The sequence below is a fragment of the Panicum hallii genome, chromosome 4 (genome assembly GCF_002211085.1).
Source record: "Panicum hallii strain FIL2 chromosome 4, PHallii_v3.1, whole genome shotgun sequence".
Classification (NCBI taxonomy): domain Eukaryota; kingdom Viridiplantae; phylum Streptophyta; class Magnoliopsida; order Poales; family Poaceae; genus Panicum; species Panicum hallii.
The window spans coordinates 48142311-48159568 of NC_038045.1; positions in this window are offsets into that span (position 1 = coordinate 48142311).

Below are 17258 nucleotides of genomic sequence, written 5' to 3' on the forward strand. Positions count from 1 at the left end.
TTTAGGGTAGTTATATTTCGAATAGCTTTCAGTATTTTGAATAGCTTTTAGAAATATTTGGTAGGTTAGTTCTATTATAAATAGTTTTTAGTATTTTCAATTGTTTGTAGCAATATGTCTTACGGTACTTATATTTTTCATGCAGATATGGCGCAGACACCAGAGCTCCTTGACGCGCACATCGACGAACGGCACAGGTCGTACCTGTCAGCGGTGGAGGGGCAGGAGCTTCACGAGTTGCGCCCTCGTGTAGCAAAGGAGTTGTTGCACCTGGACGACCGCTGGCTTGACAGGTGATACTTTATATTTTTTTACGAAACTAATGTATAGCGTGTACGATAATTGTAACCACAATGCAAAATATACAGGTTACGTGAGGCTGGTTTGCTGCCACTCGCACGTATGCTTCAGGCCGGCGATGGCCAAGACGGTGGCGCCAAGAAGCGGATGCAGCTGGACCGCTCTCTACTTGCAGCGTTGGCGGACAGGTGGCGTCCGGAGACGCACACGTTCCACTTGCCGTGCGGGGAGATGGCCCCCACGTTGCAGGACGTGTCGTACCTGCTCGGGCTTCCTATTGCGGGTGAAGCTGTTGGCCCGGTTGCCGTGCCACCTTTCTGGAGGGCGGAGCTGCAGGAGCAGTTTGTTCCAGCGAACCCGCCACTTGTTGTGAACGTACCTGATTTGCCCGGCCCCGCCAAGAGTTGGGTAATACAATTTAGCGTACGTGCAATTATTTTTTAGTTAATTTAATTGAATCATATGTGACTACCTCTAAGTTTTGAACAAATATATTTCAGGCTCAGGATCTGCACCCTCTGGCTGGGCAGTACGAGGTGTCGCGATACCTGGAGGCATATCTGTTGTGGTTGTTCGGATGGACTCTTTTCTGCAACTCTACCGGCAATTATGTGGACAAGGTGCTCATGCAATACGCGCGCGCGATTGCGGATGCGGAGCCGGGCCAGGTACCTGGGTGGAGCTGGGGATCGGCAGTGCTTGCAGCCACGTACCGAGACCTTTGCCAGGCCTGTTTGAAGACGGAGAGGAACGCCGTCATCACAGACTGCCCACTTCTGCTACAGCTATGGTCGTACGAGCGATTCGCCATAGCACGTCCCCTAATCAGCGAGAAGCCTTATCCACCCGAGATGTATGGGATGTGGGACGAGGATAGCCCCACGAATGTTTGCAACAGATATTCGCGCAGGGGATACCATGCCAACGAGGTCAACTGTGTCGTCAAGATGCAGGAGTACGTAGAAGGGTGGCTTGACGCACGTGACGATGTGTGGGACGAGGGGCAGCCACACACGGAGGCGTCATACGCCGCATACCTCCGCTGGTACCTCCTTCGCACGCGTCCGTACGTCACTCTTTCACGTATTCATGACGCTGAGCATCAGCACCAGCCAACCATCTCGGACACGTATCCCTCGTACCGTGATCAGGACCAGCGTGGCGCGGTACGTCTTTCGCAACTTGAATTACTAAATCTTTTTTTAAAAGATCGATAACAATATTACTCTGCATCCCATTACGTATGCAGATCGATCTGATCAACTTCGCGAAGGTCGAAGCTACATCTCAGATCACGTTGCTTGAACGTGGAGTGCGTGTACTGGAGGCACGGTACAAGGACAGCTTCCGTAAGATTCAAGACCACTTGACGCGAGCGTTACGTGCACTGACGTGTCGCGGCAGAGACGACGTGGGGACCTCCAGCTCATCTCATGCGTCCGCCCACGTATACACAGCTGGCCCGTCGACCTCTGCAGCACCGCATGCAGCGTCCAACGGTACCGCCGCTAGTTCAAGCTGTAAGTTCTTCATAATTGCCATTTGGATCACCTTTGGTTTACACGACTAATTTCGTTTCTTTTTGTAGTCATGCACTCGACGGCAATGGGACCTCCTCCTGCAAGAATGGAGCCTCACACGTTTGGCGCCTATGCTCCAGGAACGTCTCTCCCGTCAGGTTCGAGGCCAGCTGCACCGTACTCTCAGGGCTATGCTCAGCATGCATGGTCGACGGGAGCTCCTGCATACGGTGGTCCACTTGGTGTGCCGGACTGGGACGACTGGGAGGGCGGCTCCGCCACTTGGTCCGAGCTGGTGGGCGGCGGCGCCGAGCCTGACATCATTGGTCCATCCCAGACGTATGACGCTCCAGGTGCACAGTCCCAGGATGACCCGTTCACGCCTGCACCTCTTCTGCCTCGTCCTCACCGTGCTCCAAATGCATTTACGTACTCGGAGGACCACATACGCCGATGGGCTAGGGCTAGGGGGGAGGACCAAGAGAGCGTGAGGTCCGGGACATGCGGGGTAGATACTATTGATTCGGTGGCCTTTTATATTTAAACTGTTTTGTATGATACTATTTTCGTTTTAATTGGTTGATCTATCGTACTATCCTAATATTTGGATTCTACGTTGCAAAACGTTATCGTTTAACCATCTTCATACGAGTTTTAGATAGAGCAATCTTCTTCGTAAAATTGAATTAAAATTTTATATGTATACAAAAGAGTACGGCGAATCACTATTGTATTTAAAAATAGTCTGAATTTCAAATAGATTGTAAATCATAAATTCCAACAGAAAATTAAAAAAATAGCAGTCAACATCCCGCCTACTGGCCGGGCGGGATGCCTCCCGCCCTCTGGCCGGGCGGGATCCCGGCCTCAGGGACCTCTTCGCGAATAAGAAACTTTCTTATTCGCGAAGGGGCCATCGGGAGGGGCCTGCAAAAACTTTTGGAACATCCCGCCCTCTGGTTGGGCGGGATGTCCCCGGCCCCACGCCTCCCGCCCTCTCAACGGGCGGGAGGTACCCATTTTTCAAATTTCTCCAGGCTGCCACCCCTTTTTCGAATTTTAATTTTTTAAACCTTTTTTTTTAAAAAAACTCATGAACAAGAGACCACCTGACTCGCATCTGGGCTGAACCTGGTCTCAGAAAAGGGGGCTCAGCCCAGGAAAGTCCGATGGGCCTAAAGCCCGCCTGGGGCGAACCGGCCCAGCAAAGTCCCATCTGTACTGAACAGCTAGCTCTTCTGACGTTTTTTTTATGACCCTACTACATCTTCTCAGAACCCCTCAAAAAGAAACTAAATCTTCACAGAATAAAAAAAAGGGCCAGAACTGTTAAAGCCACTCCGGTAATCCCTTAATTACTATGTCTAGAAGTGTAACCTTTCTTTTTTGAAGCAAACAGTCTTACAGTCAGATCTGCAGCAACACCATGCTTCTTGACCCATTTCAGGCGAGCTGCTTGGGCGGTTCTGGTTCCTCTCTGGAAGGACTTGCTGAAAGCCTCAAAGAACTCCAGCTAGCTAGGGATTGTGTTGCTCGGGGCCAAGAAATAAAGGTCAGCTAGATTTGATCCCAAAACGAAGCAGACAAAAGGGAACAACAGAGGCTAAGCTTTATTTACACAGCAAAAACCAGCACTACTGTAGGTAGTTAGATAGGGAGACGAGGCAAACCTGTCAGCGCAGTGCTACGACGGCAGAGCTCAGCTGCGGCCGCCATAGCTCGACCTTGTTGCCCATCTGCAGCAGGGCGTGAAGCAGCTAGCGGACCGGCGAGCACGGCGTGGCGAAGGAGAGCGGCGAGCTAGATGTGGAACGAAGCTCTCGGCAGCTCATCGATCTGGGCCGCACGTTGACTTGCAGCAAGTCCTCTCCTTGTGAGGGAGGAGACCCAGTGCAATGCCATCTACTCCTTCCGTTCTTAGGCGTAACCAACTTACTCGTTCCATAGTATAAAGTGCGTTCTCTCACGTATATCGATGCAGCAGTAATACTAGACAGAAAATACGTTCCTTGGTGTTTGGTGTTTGATCCAGAGGTTGCGACCGAGAGAGCAGTAAATAACAAGTGAAAGAGCACCATCGCTGCTCCCCTGCACAGACATTGCCGTGCAGTGAGCCTCTGCAACAACAGCTCCACCTATCAGAGGGAAGAAAGCACCGGCGAGGTGAAGAATGGGCCACGAAAGCTTATTCCATAAAAGCAGCGCTACCTCCACCAAGCACACGCCGCCGGGAAAGGCTGACTCTACACCGTCGCCGTCGCCGGGGACGAAGACGAAGCTGAGCAGGCACAAATCTGGCAGCGACATGGCCACCGGATACCCAAACCCTAACTACCCTAGTAAGAGCCTATACTAGGTAGTAGTACCTACAAATCAGCCGAAGCTGACCACAGATCGGCCGCCACCGAACCTTTTCCTCCCCACCCGACACCGGAGACGACGCCGGGGAGGAGGAATCGGCCGCGCGGCGCTGAAAGCCCGCTCGCTCGCCTCTTCCGCCTGTTTTACTGTAGAGGAGGGGAAGAGTCGAGAGCACTCTAGAGCACTGGCCTTTGGTAATCGCTTCGACTCGTTTGGGTGCAAGCATTTGTCTAGTGCATGCGTATGGCCTGGGTGCGTGCGTGTGTTTGCTGTTTGGCCTATGCGTGTCCTTGTGTTTGGCCAGCGGTGTGCGTGAGTTTTTCTTTTCTTTTCTTTTCAATCAGCAGCTAACGTCTGCTTAACGCCGTTGGTAAAAATCAGCAACGGAGCAACCTTTTCATGCTGCAATTCTAAAATTTGATAGTATTTTTCTAAAGATTGAATTTGTTTAAGGTACAGATCTAATTTTCCCTTTAGCTGCGGCCCTCCGATCCAGGAATTGAAGCAACGATGTTGTCGCGGCTTCCTTCGAGAACAGGGGTGGGATCGTCGCTCTTCTTTCATGGTATGTTGCCATAAAAAAAATCTACTAGTGGGGCGTGCATTGCAGTACTGGCACAACAGCAACTCGTATCATATCTGGCTATCTGCTGCCACGTCTTCCACGGGAAGTCCCAAAAGTGCACAGTTGACCGTACGTGCAGCGGCCTCCCAAATTTCAATGCAGCGAAGTTGACGTTCGTGGTAGAAATCACGCTTCAGATATGACGATGTCCGTGTATGCGTGTGAAATAAGGATGAAAATACATATCGAAACGGATTCGGACATCTTGAATATATATCTTTCCGTTTTCTTCCGGTTTCCATTCTCTAGAATGGATCTCTAGAATGGAAAATGATGGAATATGTCGGTATATACGGATAGGGGTACCTCCTGTTAGGGTGTCCAGCTTCGGCGTGTGCGTCAATCGTATCATGGTGGACGCGCACCACCACATGCTCGGCCGCCTTTCCTCGATCATCACCAAGGAGCTGCTCAACGACCAGAAGATCATGGTAGTCCGCTGCGAGGAGATCTGCATGTCCGGCGGTCTCGTCCGCTGGAGTGACCAACCTAATGGGCGTAAGGTTATCCGTGACCGCGCTCCAGGCCTTTGAGTGACGAGGCGTACAGTCCGGGCCTGACAGCTGGGGTCATGGTCTCCGGACCTCCACCCATGCTCTTACAGGTCCGATGCCTTCACGTACCCACAAGGATGGGGTGCTCAGGAATAACCTCCACAGGCCCGAACCCCGGGGGGTCCGGTGCCGCCACGTGTGGGAGCCAGACCCCTATGGGCCTGTCCACCCGGGCCAGCCTCGGGGGCCCGGACCTCCCTTTGTCGGTATTTTACCGGCTGCCCATCGAGGGATATGCCCAAGGTGGTAAGTTTAGGTGAGGAGACGCCGAGATCAGGAACTCGAAGGTGCAAGGAACACAAAACTTAGACAGGTTCGGACCGCGAGGTGCGTAGTAACCTACGTCCTGTGTGGTGGTTTGTATTGCGTTTGGTGCAGAATGATCTGGAGATGCTTTTGAAGGGGCCTCTGCCCCCCCTTATATATCCGGGAGGTCAGGGTTATATGGATCTAATCAGTACGAGCCAAGGAATCGTACCCGGGTATAACTCGGGTAGTTGCCTTCTGTACCGACTACCTTTATCTCCTACTCAAATGAGTAGAAAATAACTTAAATAAGAGATAAGACAGACTTTATCTCCTACTTAAACGAATAGAAAACAACATGAATAAGAGATAAGACGGGTTTTATCTCTTAATTCTGTTTAAACTACGTTATATACACAGCCCCGTAGCCCCGGATCTGACAAGCCTCCGAGCTCTTCGTAGCTGAATGCTGCAGGCTCATTGAGTACTTTCGAAGTAGTCTTCGGCTTCTCCTGAAGCTCTGTCTTGAAGTTCTTCTTTGAGTACTTTCTCGGCTGCATCGAAGCTATGAGGTGCTCATGCTCCGAATTACTCCTTTGATATAGCGTGGGATTGGAAAATCGCACTCCATATGGAGTAGCCCCCGAGCCTTAGGTTGAATCGAAGAATCAGGCTGAGGGTCAAATTAGACTTGAATCTTCCTTTCCTGCTTTTTTAAATAAATTTGAAAAAAATAAGTAGTCGATGCCACGTATCCCGCAGCCCCCGAGTCTTGGATCCAAATCCATCAGATTTGGAAATAAGGATCTAAAAATCGTGACATGCAGTGTAAAAATACCCACATTATAAATCACCAGTGTGATGGTACAAATGATGGAAGTTAGATCTGAAATTCGAAAAAACCTTTTTTTTGGGACAATTAACCTTGAAAAAATGATTAATCGAATATTTTATCTAAACAATCCATCAAATGACCCCTCAACTTCTGTATATTCCCTGAAACGACTCTTCAACTTCGAAATAGTAAAACCGAACCCAGCCGCTAGTTATTTAACCCCGCGGTAACGCTGAGAAAAAACTGTGCTTCCAATCTGTAATCCGCCAAGAACTTCCAAAATCCCCCAGATAGAGCCACACGCCGCCTTCGCCCTCTTAGAGAACTCCAATCCACCCAAATCCCGGCACCCCTTTCCCCGCAGCCCCCGAGCAACTAGTGGCGAGCGGATCTAGAAATGGTGCCTAAGAGATCGGAGAAGGACGGGAAGAAGAAGGAGGCGCAGCCGCCATCTGGAGAGTGGACACATAGTAAGTGCTCCCTCAACGAACTCAATAGGCTTGTTTCCGAGGGGTTGCTCCAAGACAAGAATCTTGTCAACTGGCGCCCCTCTTTTCGTGATCCTTTCCCCATGAAAAATATTGACGAAATCATCACATTTTACCATTTTGCCGAACGGGGTCTGGCCCTCCCCTCTTGCTCTTTTTTCCGTGGCCGTGTTTACTATTACGGGCTTGAGCTCCATCACCTCGACTCAAACTCCATTTGCCATATTTCCATCTTTATTCATTTCTGTGAAGCTTTCTTAAGAATCAAACCCCATTGGGATTTTTTCGGCTTCCTCTTCCGAGTGAAACCACAGCCCACCTCCAAGAATCCATCTGTCGTAGGGGGCGCTGGCATCCAACTTAGACAACAATCCGGCAACAAGTACCTCGCATACAAATTCCCCTCCAACATTCCCGGATGGAAAAATCATTGGTTTTATATCGAAAATCATGCCCCCCAACTCCCAGAAAAATCGAATAGACCATCTGTTGTGAGGCCGGAGTGGAATATCGAACTTCCCAGGGGGACATGGATCAAGTCAAAGAATTGCTAGACATCATAGCGGTTCATAAAGAGATGGGAGTGACCGGCGCGTCCGTAATGGTCTCCTTCTTTAAGTGCCGTGTCCAGCCAATCCAGCAGCGCCACACACTTGGATTCGAGTACAAGGGCACTGAAGATCCATCTCGTATGTGCGCAGAGGAGCTGACGGACGAAGCTGCGCTCACCCGGGTCAGGCGCGTGCTACTAGATGTGGATGCAGTTCCTTACGTCCCACAGCTGTTCTCTGCACGAAGTCCTCCAAGACCGGTGAGTATTCGACTACTTTTTGTCGAAAACAAACTCTGTTCTGCTGTTGCTAACTGAAAACCTTCTGTAGGGGCACACAAAGTTGTACCGGAGTTACCCTCCACAGCCTGACATCCCTCGACCGGACCACCTCCTCCCCAGCACCGCCGCTGAAGCCAAGAGGGCTCGAGTAGCCGAGGCTCTCCCCGGCAGTGAGTCCACTGAGGGCGGAAGCCTCCTGGCAGAGAGGGAAGCCGAGGGGGAGGCGAGAAGGAACAACTCCCCCAGACCAGCCGTGGAGTTGTCCAGAACTCTACCTCTGGTCCCACAGGGCCATCGGGTGGTGCGCAAGCGGAAAGCGCAAGTAGTCGAGTATTTCTGGTATGAGTTTGCTGCCTTGTTGAGTCGCCAAACATCGGTATTGTTGCACGCTGACAGTATCCCTTTGCAGTCCTTCTGCCTCTCCTCCCGGGTCCGAGTGCGAAGAGGTGGGATCAGCTCCATCTGCTGCTGCGACAGGAGCGGTGACCATTGCCGTGGCGGGCACCACGCCACCAGCTGGTACAACCCCACCGCCAGCAACGGGTATCGCGACCAAAACGCGATGGACCATGAGGGTGAAGACCGCCGTCATGAAGAAGTCTGCGCTGTAAGTTTGCATCTTGTTGCATAATGAACATTCTGCTCTTTTCAACTTGTAATGGTATAACTGACTTAGCTTCATTAGGTCTGCAAGTGCCGTGAAGCACAAGCCGAAGCCGGCCACCGCTACTCCAGCCCCCGAGCCAGCGGCCCTAGAGGAGCCCGCGCCCAAGGAGCCAGCCCCCGAGGCAGACACGACACTGCCCGACCTGCCACCCCCCGAGCCACAACAAGCCGAAGCCAGGGCTGATGGTGAGGAACAAGTCGGGGCCCCTGACGCCGCTCCTGCGGATGGCACAGGTAAGCGTCTGACCGCCCATGGCTAGCTCCTTAGACCCCATACATTATGTACTGAATGCATTGTAACTCGCAGGTGCCCAGCAGCCACCTTCTAAAGAAGCCGCAGGGACCTCAAGGAGTCCCGAAGATCTGCTGATGACCGGGCCCGGGTACCAGAACCTCATTGCCACAGATCTGGTGGATGATCCAATGCTGACGGCCAATAACATCAAAACCTTCAAGAAGGCTTACAAGGAGTTGTATGATTTTGCCATGGTAAGACGTGATTACTCTTCTGCTTGTATACGTTGTCGAGTTGTTTATATGACTCTCCCCTTTTATGCAGAACGTGATCATGCACTCACAGAAGAAATCCGAGAAGTTGAAAGCAGTCGTGAGTGGTCACCAGGAGCTTGCTGCTAGGGAGAAGCGCATATCCGAAGAGCAGACGAAGAACTGCTATCTTTAGAGAGAGCTTGACATGCTGAAGCAGGAACAGACTCGAGAGACATGGCTTCTCAAGAACGACCTGCGCAATCTCGAGGAGCAGCTCAAGGAACAGAAGAAAGCGCACCAAGTAGGTCATTTTCCTTCCTCGAGTACTTTCCCTTAACAAGTTTGCTTGGACACTAAAAATATCTTCACCACAGAGCGTAGGAAAATCTTAAAATACAAAGAAGAGCTGCTTACTGACGTGAAGAATATACTGTATCACCATACATATGACGTCGAGAGGCTGCAGAAGGTCATCACCGACACCGAACAACAGTTCGTCGGCAGCCTTCAGCAAATCAAGACGCTGAGCGAGAAGGATGAGCGGCGGCAAAAGGAGCTGGAGGACCTCAGGGGGGCCGCCCAGGAGCTGGTGGACATGGTGGATCCACCAGAAGAAGGCAAAGCAGGTGAGCGGCCCTTGCTGGAGCGACTTCGCTGAGCGCCGCAGAAGGTCGTCAAGTTCCTCTCAGAAGCCCCGGTCGCGTGTGTCAGCCACGCCCTCACCTTTGTAAAATCCTTCTGGCCGGAGGGTCAACTGGAGACATTTTCTCAGGGAGTGGCTGCGGAGTGCACCAAAGACCAATTCAACGAGTACCTCCAAGAAGCCCGACCTGTAGCAGAGCAGTACTTGTTTCCTTGTATATATGTTTTATTTGATGTCTCTACTTGTGTGTGCCTTAGCTGAATTGTCATCCAGGGTTAAAGGCTAAGTAGTAGACACTACCTCGGGTGCAGCGACCCTGGAAGTAGCCATAGCAACTCTGGGTAGGAAACCATCCCACAAGTTAGATACAACCCGATCGTGAGGGCCTAACTAGTTAGGAAAGAACGCGAGCATCATCGCGGGACTACCGTGCTTATGGCAAGAAAAATGAAGCTACACCGGGTGCAACGACTCTGGGTGTAGTCGAAATCGCTCCTCATGTGAGTGCGTCCAACAAGTTAGGTATAAACCAATCGAGCGGATCGAATTTGTTGGGAAAGAACGCGAGCATCGTCGCGCAGCTGCCGTGCTTCCAGCAAGGAGTCAAAATTGTCCCGAGTGCAACGACTCTGGGCGTAGTCAACATAGCTCCGTATGCGAGCCCATCCAACAAGTTAGGTATAAACCAATCGAACGGATCGATCTTGTTGGGAAAGAACGCGAGCATCGTCGCGCAGCTGCCGTGCTTCCAGCAAGGAGTCGAAATTGCCCCGAGTGAAACAACTCTGGGCATAGTCAACATAGCTCCGTATGCGAGCCCATCCAACAAGTTAGGTATAAACCAATCGAACGAATCGATCTTGTTGGGAAAGATGCGATCATCATCGCAAACGACCATCAAAGGTCATGGCAAGAAGTCGATAAAGCATGGACGTGGCCGTAGCCTCCGTCAAGCTTGCGACAAGAAGTCGATAAAGCGTGGACATGGCCGCAGCCTCCGTCAAACTCATGACAAGAAGTCGATGTATCATGAACGTGCATGTGGCCGTAGCCTCCGTGTGTTCATAGAGAAATTTACAATCCGAACCTTGTGACACATAGCCTCCAAATTGATTCGGAAGAAAAAGACCACCTGAGCGCCCGGAGATCAGCTATCTCCGAACATTTTCTCATGGGCAGAACTTGCGCAGGTTCTGAATGTTCTAAGAGTTCGGAACATCTTGACCCTCGGGATATTGTAGTTGATACGACCCCGGTCTTGTAACCTGCTTGACAACGAACGGACCTTCCCACCTTGAGTTGAGCTTGTGTAGGCCGGACTCGTCTTGAATGTGACATAGGACCAAGTCGCCTAAGCTGAATGACCGTTCCCTCACGTTGCGATCATGATATCACCGAATCCCCTGCAGGTATCGAGCTGACTGAACAAGAGCGGTGCAACGAGTCTCTTCGACAGAATCGAGCACTAACTGCCTCGCTTTGTTTGTCTCACCTTCATTGTACATTTCAACCCGTGGGGATTTCCACATGATGTCGGCAGGCAAGATAGCTTCAGAGCCATAGACGAGGAAGAACGGAGTTTGTCCTGTGGCTTTGGACGGCTGAGTCCGGAGCCTCCAGACGACATGTGGCAACTCATGTATCCACTTTTCTCCTTTCTTACTGTTTTCATCATAAAGTCTTTTCTTGAGGCCCTCAATTATCATGCCGTTCGCCCTTTCAACTTGACCATTGGCCCTTGGGTGTGCAACAGAGACATATTTGACCTCGATGCACGTATTTTCATAGAACTCCCAGAACTGGTTAGCCGTGAAGTTTGATCCCAGGTCCGTGATGATGGTATTTGGGAAGCCGAAGCGATGCAAGATATCAGAGATGAAATCAACAACCCGATCTGGTGTGAGCTTGGCTATCGGCTTGTACTCGATCCACTTGGTAAACTTGTCGATAGCCACCAATACATGGGTGAAAGCGCCTGGCGCCGTTGTGAAGGACCCAATCATATCTAGGCTCCAGCAGGCAAACGGCCAAGATGGCGGTATGGTGATGAGACTGTGAGCTGGGACATGAGATTGCTTTCCAAAGAATTGGCAGTTTTGGCATCTCCGCACGAGGTCTTCAGCATCGGATACTGCAGTGGGCCACCAGAAACCAGCTCTGTATGCCTTTCCCACCAGCGTTCTTGAAGCTGTGTGATTGCCGCAAATGCCCTCATGTATCTCCCGCAATATGTCGTAGCCATCTTCTTTCGTGACGAACTTCATGAGCACTCCTGATCGTGCGCCGCGCCGATCGAGCTTGCTGTCGACCAGGACAAAACCCTTGCTTCTGCGCATGACACGAGCTGCCTCTGCGCTTCTTGCGTCTACCCCTGCTGGAAGTTTTTGATCCTGGATGAAGTCGATATAAGACTCTCTCCAGTCCTCCTCAAGCATCATAACTTCCCGATCAGGCTGTTGAAGGCTAGTACCATTGGTTACCTGAGTTGAGGACTTAATGGATGGCTGTTTCAGCTCCTGGACGAAAACTCCCGCTAGAACCTATGCACGGGTGGATCCTACCATGGACAGTATATCTGCACCAACGTTATGCTCCCGTACCACATGATGAATCTTCAGGCCGGAAAATTTATTCTCCAGCTTGCGCACTTCCTGTACATAGGCGTCCATCGTCTTCTTGTTGCAGTCACACTCTTTGTTGACTTGCTAAACGACAAGAAGAGAATCGCCATATGCGAGTAGTCGCTTGATCCTTAGTGATATCAACAAACATAGCCCGTGAAGCAAGGCTTCATACTCGGCTTCATTGTTGGATACCTCCCAAAGGACTGAAGGACATACTTCATCTGTTCGCCCCGTGGAGAAATAAATAGGACTCCAGCGCCGCTGCCGTCGAGCTTGAGAGATCCATCGAAATACATGGTCCAATGCTCTGGCTTGTCGACTGGAGTTGGAATTTGATTCTCTCTCCACTCAGCCATAAAATTGACTAGAGCTTGAGACTTGATTACAGTCCGTGGCTTGAAGTCGATTGACAAAACCCCTAGTTCCACTACCCACTTTGATATACGTCCCGTGGCATCTTGATTATGAAGAATAACTGCCAACGGAAAATTTGTAATCACAGTAATCTTGTACTCATCGAAATAATAGCACAACTTTCTTGATGCAATTAGAATTGCATATAAAAGTTTCTGAACTACCGGGTATCGTACCTTGAATTCGGAAAGTACCTCACTGACGAAATATACAGGCCTCTGCCCTCCAAATGCATGGCCTTCCTCGCCTCACTCGACTACAATAGCACTGCTAACAACATGAGTTGTTGCCGTGATGTAGAGTAGTAGATCTTCCCCCGGCAATGGTGCTTTAAGGATCGGCGGAGACTGAAGTTGATGTTTCAGATCTTGCAAGGCTCGCTCGGCCTCCTCTGTCCATTGGAACTTATCTTGGGGTTTCAGGAGCTTGAAGAAGGGTAGTCCTCTCTCCCTGAGTCGGGAGATGAACCTGTTCAGGGCCGCCATGCATCCTGTCAGCTTCTGCATATCTTTGATCGTGGCCGGAGCCTCCATATCGGTGATGGCCGTGATCTTCACAGGCTTCAATTCCCCAGTTGCTGATGATGAACCCGAGCAATTTCCTTGATGGCACTCCAAAAACGCATTTTGTTGGGTTGAGCTTCCACCGAAATCTGCGCATGCTGCTGAATGTTTCTTCCAAGTCTGCAATCAAGTCGTCGGAATTCCTGGTCTTGATGACCACGTCATCCACGTAGGCTTCAACGTTCTAATGCAGCTGATCAGCAAAGCACATCTGGATCGCGTACTGATAGGTTGCTCCTGCGTTCTTCAACCCGAAGGACATAGTTTTGTAAGCATATGTCCCGTACGGGGTGATGAACGCGGTCTTGATTTGATCTTCCTCCTTGAGCGCAATCTAGTGATATCCTGAGTAACAATCAAGGAAGCAGAGGAGAACACAACCCGCTGTCGAGTCGACGACTTGATCAATGCGCGGTAGCTCAAAGTGATCCTTCGGGCAATGCTTGTTGAGACCGGTGTAATCAACACACATTCTCCATTCATTATTCATTTTCTTTACAAGAACGGGATTAGCTACCCACTCTTGATGGACTACTTTTCTAATGAATCCAGCCGCGAGGAGTTTAGCTATTTTCCGCTTAATTGCCTCACGCTTGTCATGAGCAAACCTTCGCAGGCGTTGCTTTTTGGGCACGCCCTGTGGGTGTACATTCAGACTATGCTCGATCAGCTCCCTGGGCACCCTGGCATGTTCGCTGGTTTCCACGCGAATATGTCTCGGTTAGCCTGAAGGAAGCTGATGAGTGCGAGTTCCTATTTCTCACCTAAGCCCGCGCTGATGACGGCGGTCTTAGCTGAGTCAAACTCCTGGAGCTGGATCGACTTGAGGGCCACTTGAGGGCCATGTTGTCAGTCGACTGGATGCTCGATTTGCTGGCCTTTCTCGAAGGGATCTCCAGCCCGAACTGGGAGAGCTGCTGCGCGGCCACGAGTACTTCCCCTGAAGCATCTGGCACACGAGTAGTCGAAGCCTACAGGATCGCCTCCTGATTGCAATCATACGACTTCTTCAAGTCTCCTCGGAGAGTGAGTACTCCACTTAGTCCTGGCATCTTGAGAAACAGATAAACATAATGCGGCACTGCCATAAATTTGGCGAGTACCGGACGGCCCAGTATGGCATGATAAGAAGATTCGAAGTTAGTCACTTCGAATTTAATGAACTCGATAAGGTATTTCTCCCTCGTGCCGAAAGTGACTGGAAGAACTACCGTGCCAAGTGGGTGCGCTGCGTTACCTGGGACGATGCCATAGAAAGGGGACTTGCTCGGAACTAGCATGTCCGTGAAGTCCAGACCCATCTTCCTCAGAGTGCTGGCGAAGATGAGGTTGAGACCACTCCCACCATCGATGAGCAGCTTGGTGAGCCTGACTTCTGCCACCACTAGATCCAGGACCAGGGGGAACTTACCGGGCTTCGAGAAGCTCGTCCACTAATCGTCGTGGGAGAACGAGATGGGGACCTCCGACCAACGGAGTGGTCGTGGTACCGCCAGCTCGATGGACATAATCTCCCGGAGAAGCAGCTTCTAGTCCCGCCTAGGGCCGAAGTCTCCATCTCCCCCGAAGATGACGTTGACGGTCTTCGAAGCATCCTAGAACTTCGCGTTGCGCCCTTGGTCCTGTTGGTCGTCATCCTCGGGTTCCTTGACTTCACCCGGCCCAGGGCTGGCAGCATGGGCCCACCTGTCGGTGCCCAGGAGCGCTAGATCCGGGTGGATCTAGCGTTTTCTGCCGGTCCCCCCCCCCCGTTATTTCATGTTGTTACTTGTTAAATGCATAGAAATTCTTGTGGATCTCTAAAAATGATGAAACTTGTTTTGTTTGTTTCCTCTATGATAGATCTACTTAGAGAAATTAAGTTTGACCATGTTAAAGTCCTGTACACTTAGTTAAATTTTATTCTTTCTAAACCTAGTTAAATGCATAACTTATTTTGTGATGCTCTAAAAATGTTAAATCAAGTTTTGTTAGAATCCTTACTAAAAGTACTAGATGATGATACAGTTGGTGCAAGTGTTTTCATGCTGTTTGCTAGAGTTTTAATGTGTTTACTTAAATTCTGCCTGCAAAATTGTTTAATATATAACTTTTGATTGAAAAATGATAAAATGATAAAACCACTTCTGTTACTTTTGTTATCATGTCCTCTGTCTCCAGTAAATCTTTAAGAATTTATGAAGATGCTTTCAGTGCCTCTTAAGATTTAAATTGAGTCTAGCAGCTGAGAATTATAAATAATATGAGTAATTCCACAATTATAATTTTGCTGCCATTCCAACTCTCTTGAGTTCCTTTTGAGATTCCTTGTGTACATAATTTAAATCATTGCTTATGCTTGATAAGTTGTGGTGTGAGCAAGATCGACATCGGTCCTAGTAATTAAATTAGTAATCAAGCTTGTTGTGCCATGGTTGTATTTGTTTCCGTGTTGGAGTGATATTTTTCTTCTTTTATCGTGTCATAGTGACGAGGACATCACTCCTATGGATATACAAGAGCTTTCTCCGCTGGACATTCAAACCATTCAAGGTCCAATCACAAGAGCTCGCGCGCGACAATTAAATTTAGAGGTGAGCTCGCTCCTAAGCGTTTCTATTAATAATTGTGAGAATGGTTTGCTACCTAATTTTTACAATGTGATTGGTAACCAAGGAGAGGTCCAGGGTACACATGGAGAGGAGCATGGAGGTGTGGAGGAACAGCAAGGGCTGCCAAGCCACATGGAGGCCCAATCCAATTTAACTTCGAGTCCACGTCGGAGTCCAGGAGCAGCCTGACGTAAATTGGACGCGCAGGCCACATCCGAAGTCCGAATTCGATGATCCACATATGGACGGAAAGCTAAGGTCATGGAGCTTCTATTGGCATTGGTTTCAGGCTCAAACTCGTTCTGAGTCATTGGGAATTGTCCGAGGAAGTTGGCATCCAGAATCTATCCCGGTGCTGCAACATCGTAATTTGGCATTTAGGCCGTGTATCTTCGTTGAGCCCATTAGGGGCGCGTCCAGGGGGAAGCCACACCCCTATTCCCTATATCTCAGTAGCCGCTGCCCTCATTAGGGTTTGGGTTTTGCTTTAGATCAATCTGTCTTTGAACAGTAGCCGTCTTTCGGTTTGTAGAACCCCAACTTTCGAGCTTAATCATTCAACTGCAGTTGTCACTTCAATTTGAGTGCTGCGTTTCGAGTTCTTGCTTGTGTTCTTCGTTTTGCAGGCAGGGATTAGCCTTCTCGGCGAGGTCAACTAGAGGAGTTGCGGTGCTAAGATTGCGGGGTTCGAGTTGCTGACTTGAAGCCGGATCGGTGTGTCGCATTCCGACCAAAACGACTTATCCTTCACCTGACTGAAGATTGGGTACCCCCGTTCATATCAAGTCGTAATCAGAGACTCAGATATTACCGTCAGGCTTACCCTAGTTTAGTATGTTTTATCGTCCTATAACTCCAAAAAATTGCCATAGAAAAAAAATTCCGCTGTCCTAGAAACCTTGTTTAGCCTTTGCAATTTCGTTTTCAGACTCGCTTTGTTCAGTTTGTGTCCGTGGTCGAGTCGTGTTGCTAGTTAAGGGTTTGTCTTCGTCATAGTTCAACCGCACCGTCGCTATATTTTTGTTTCCGCCGCTATCCCATCCACCATTACCCAGATCCCAAGTCGATCCACCCCATTAATCGACTTGCCCTCGCTAGCCGCCTTGTGTGAACTCTCGCCGCACCAGCCCTAGATAGGTTGCGAGCCGCCTTGTGCCTTCCGCCTTGCATCGCAGCCCCCCTTGGATCCATCTGGCGATTACCCATTGCGCATACCAGGGAGAATTTGTGCCCTGGCCGCTGCTGATCTATCTGCCGAGTTGAATCTTCGGAAAAAAAACATAACTTGAGATACCTTCCATAAAACAGGCATAACTTTTCGCTCGGTTCTCCGTTTTGGCTAAAATTTTTACAGGAGCTTGACAACGAAAAGTTGCACATACGATTCACCCAACTTTATCGGTCAGGCCAATCTCAAAAAATTCAAAAAAAATCAGGAAGATAATTAAAAAATTCAGTTTCTGTCCAGCACGCTTTTCGGCATACCTGTTTGATTTTCTGTAGACCA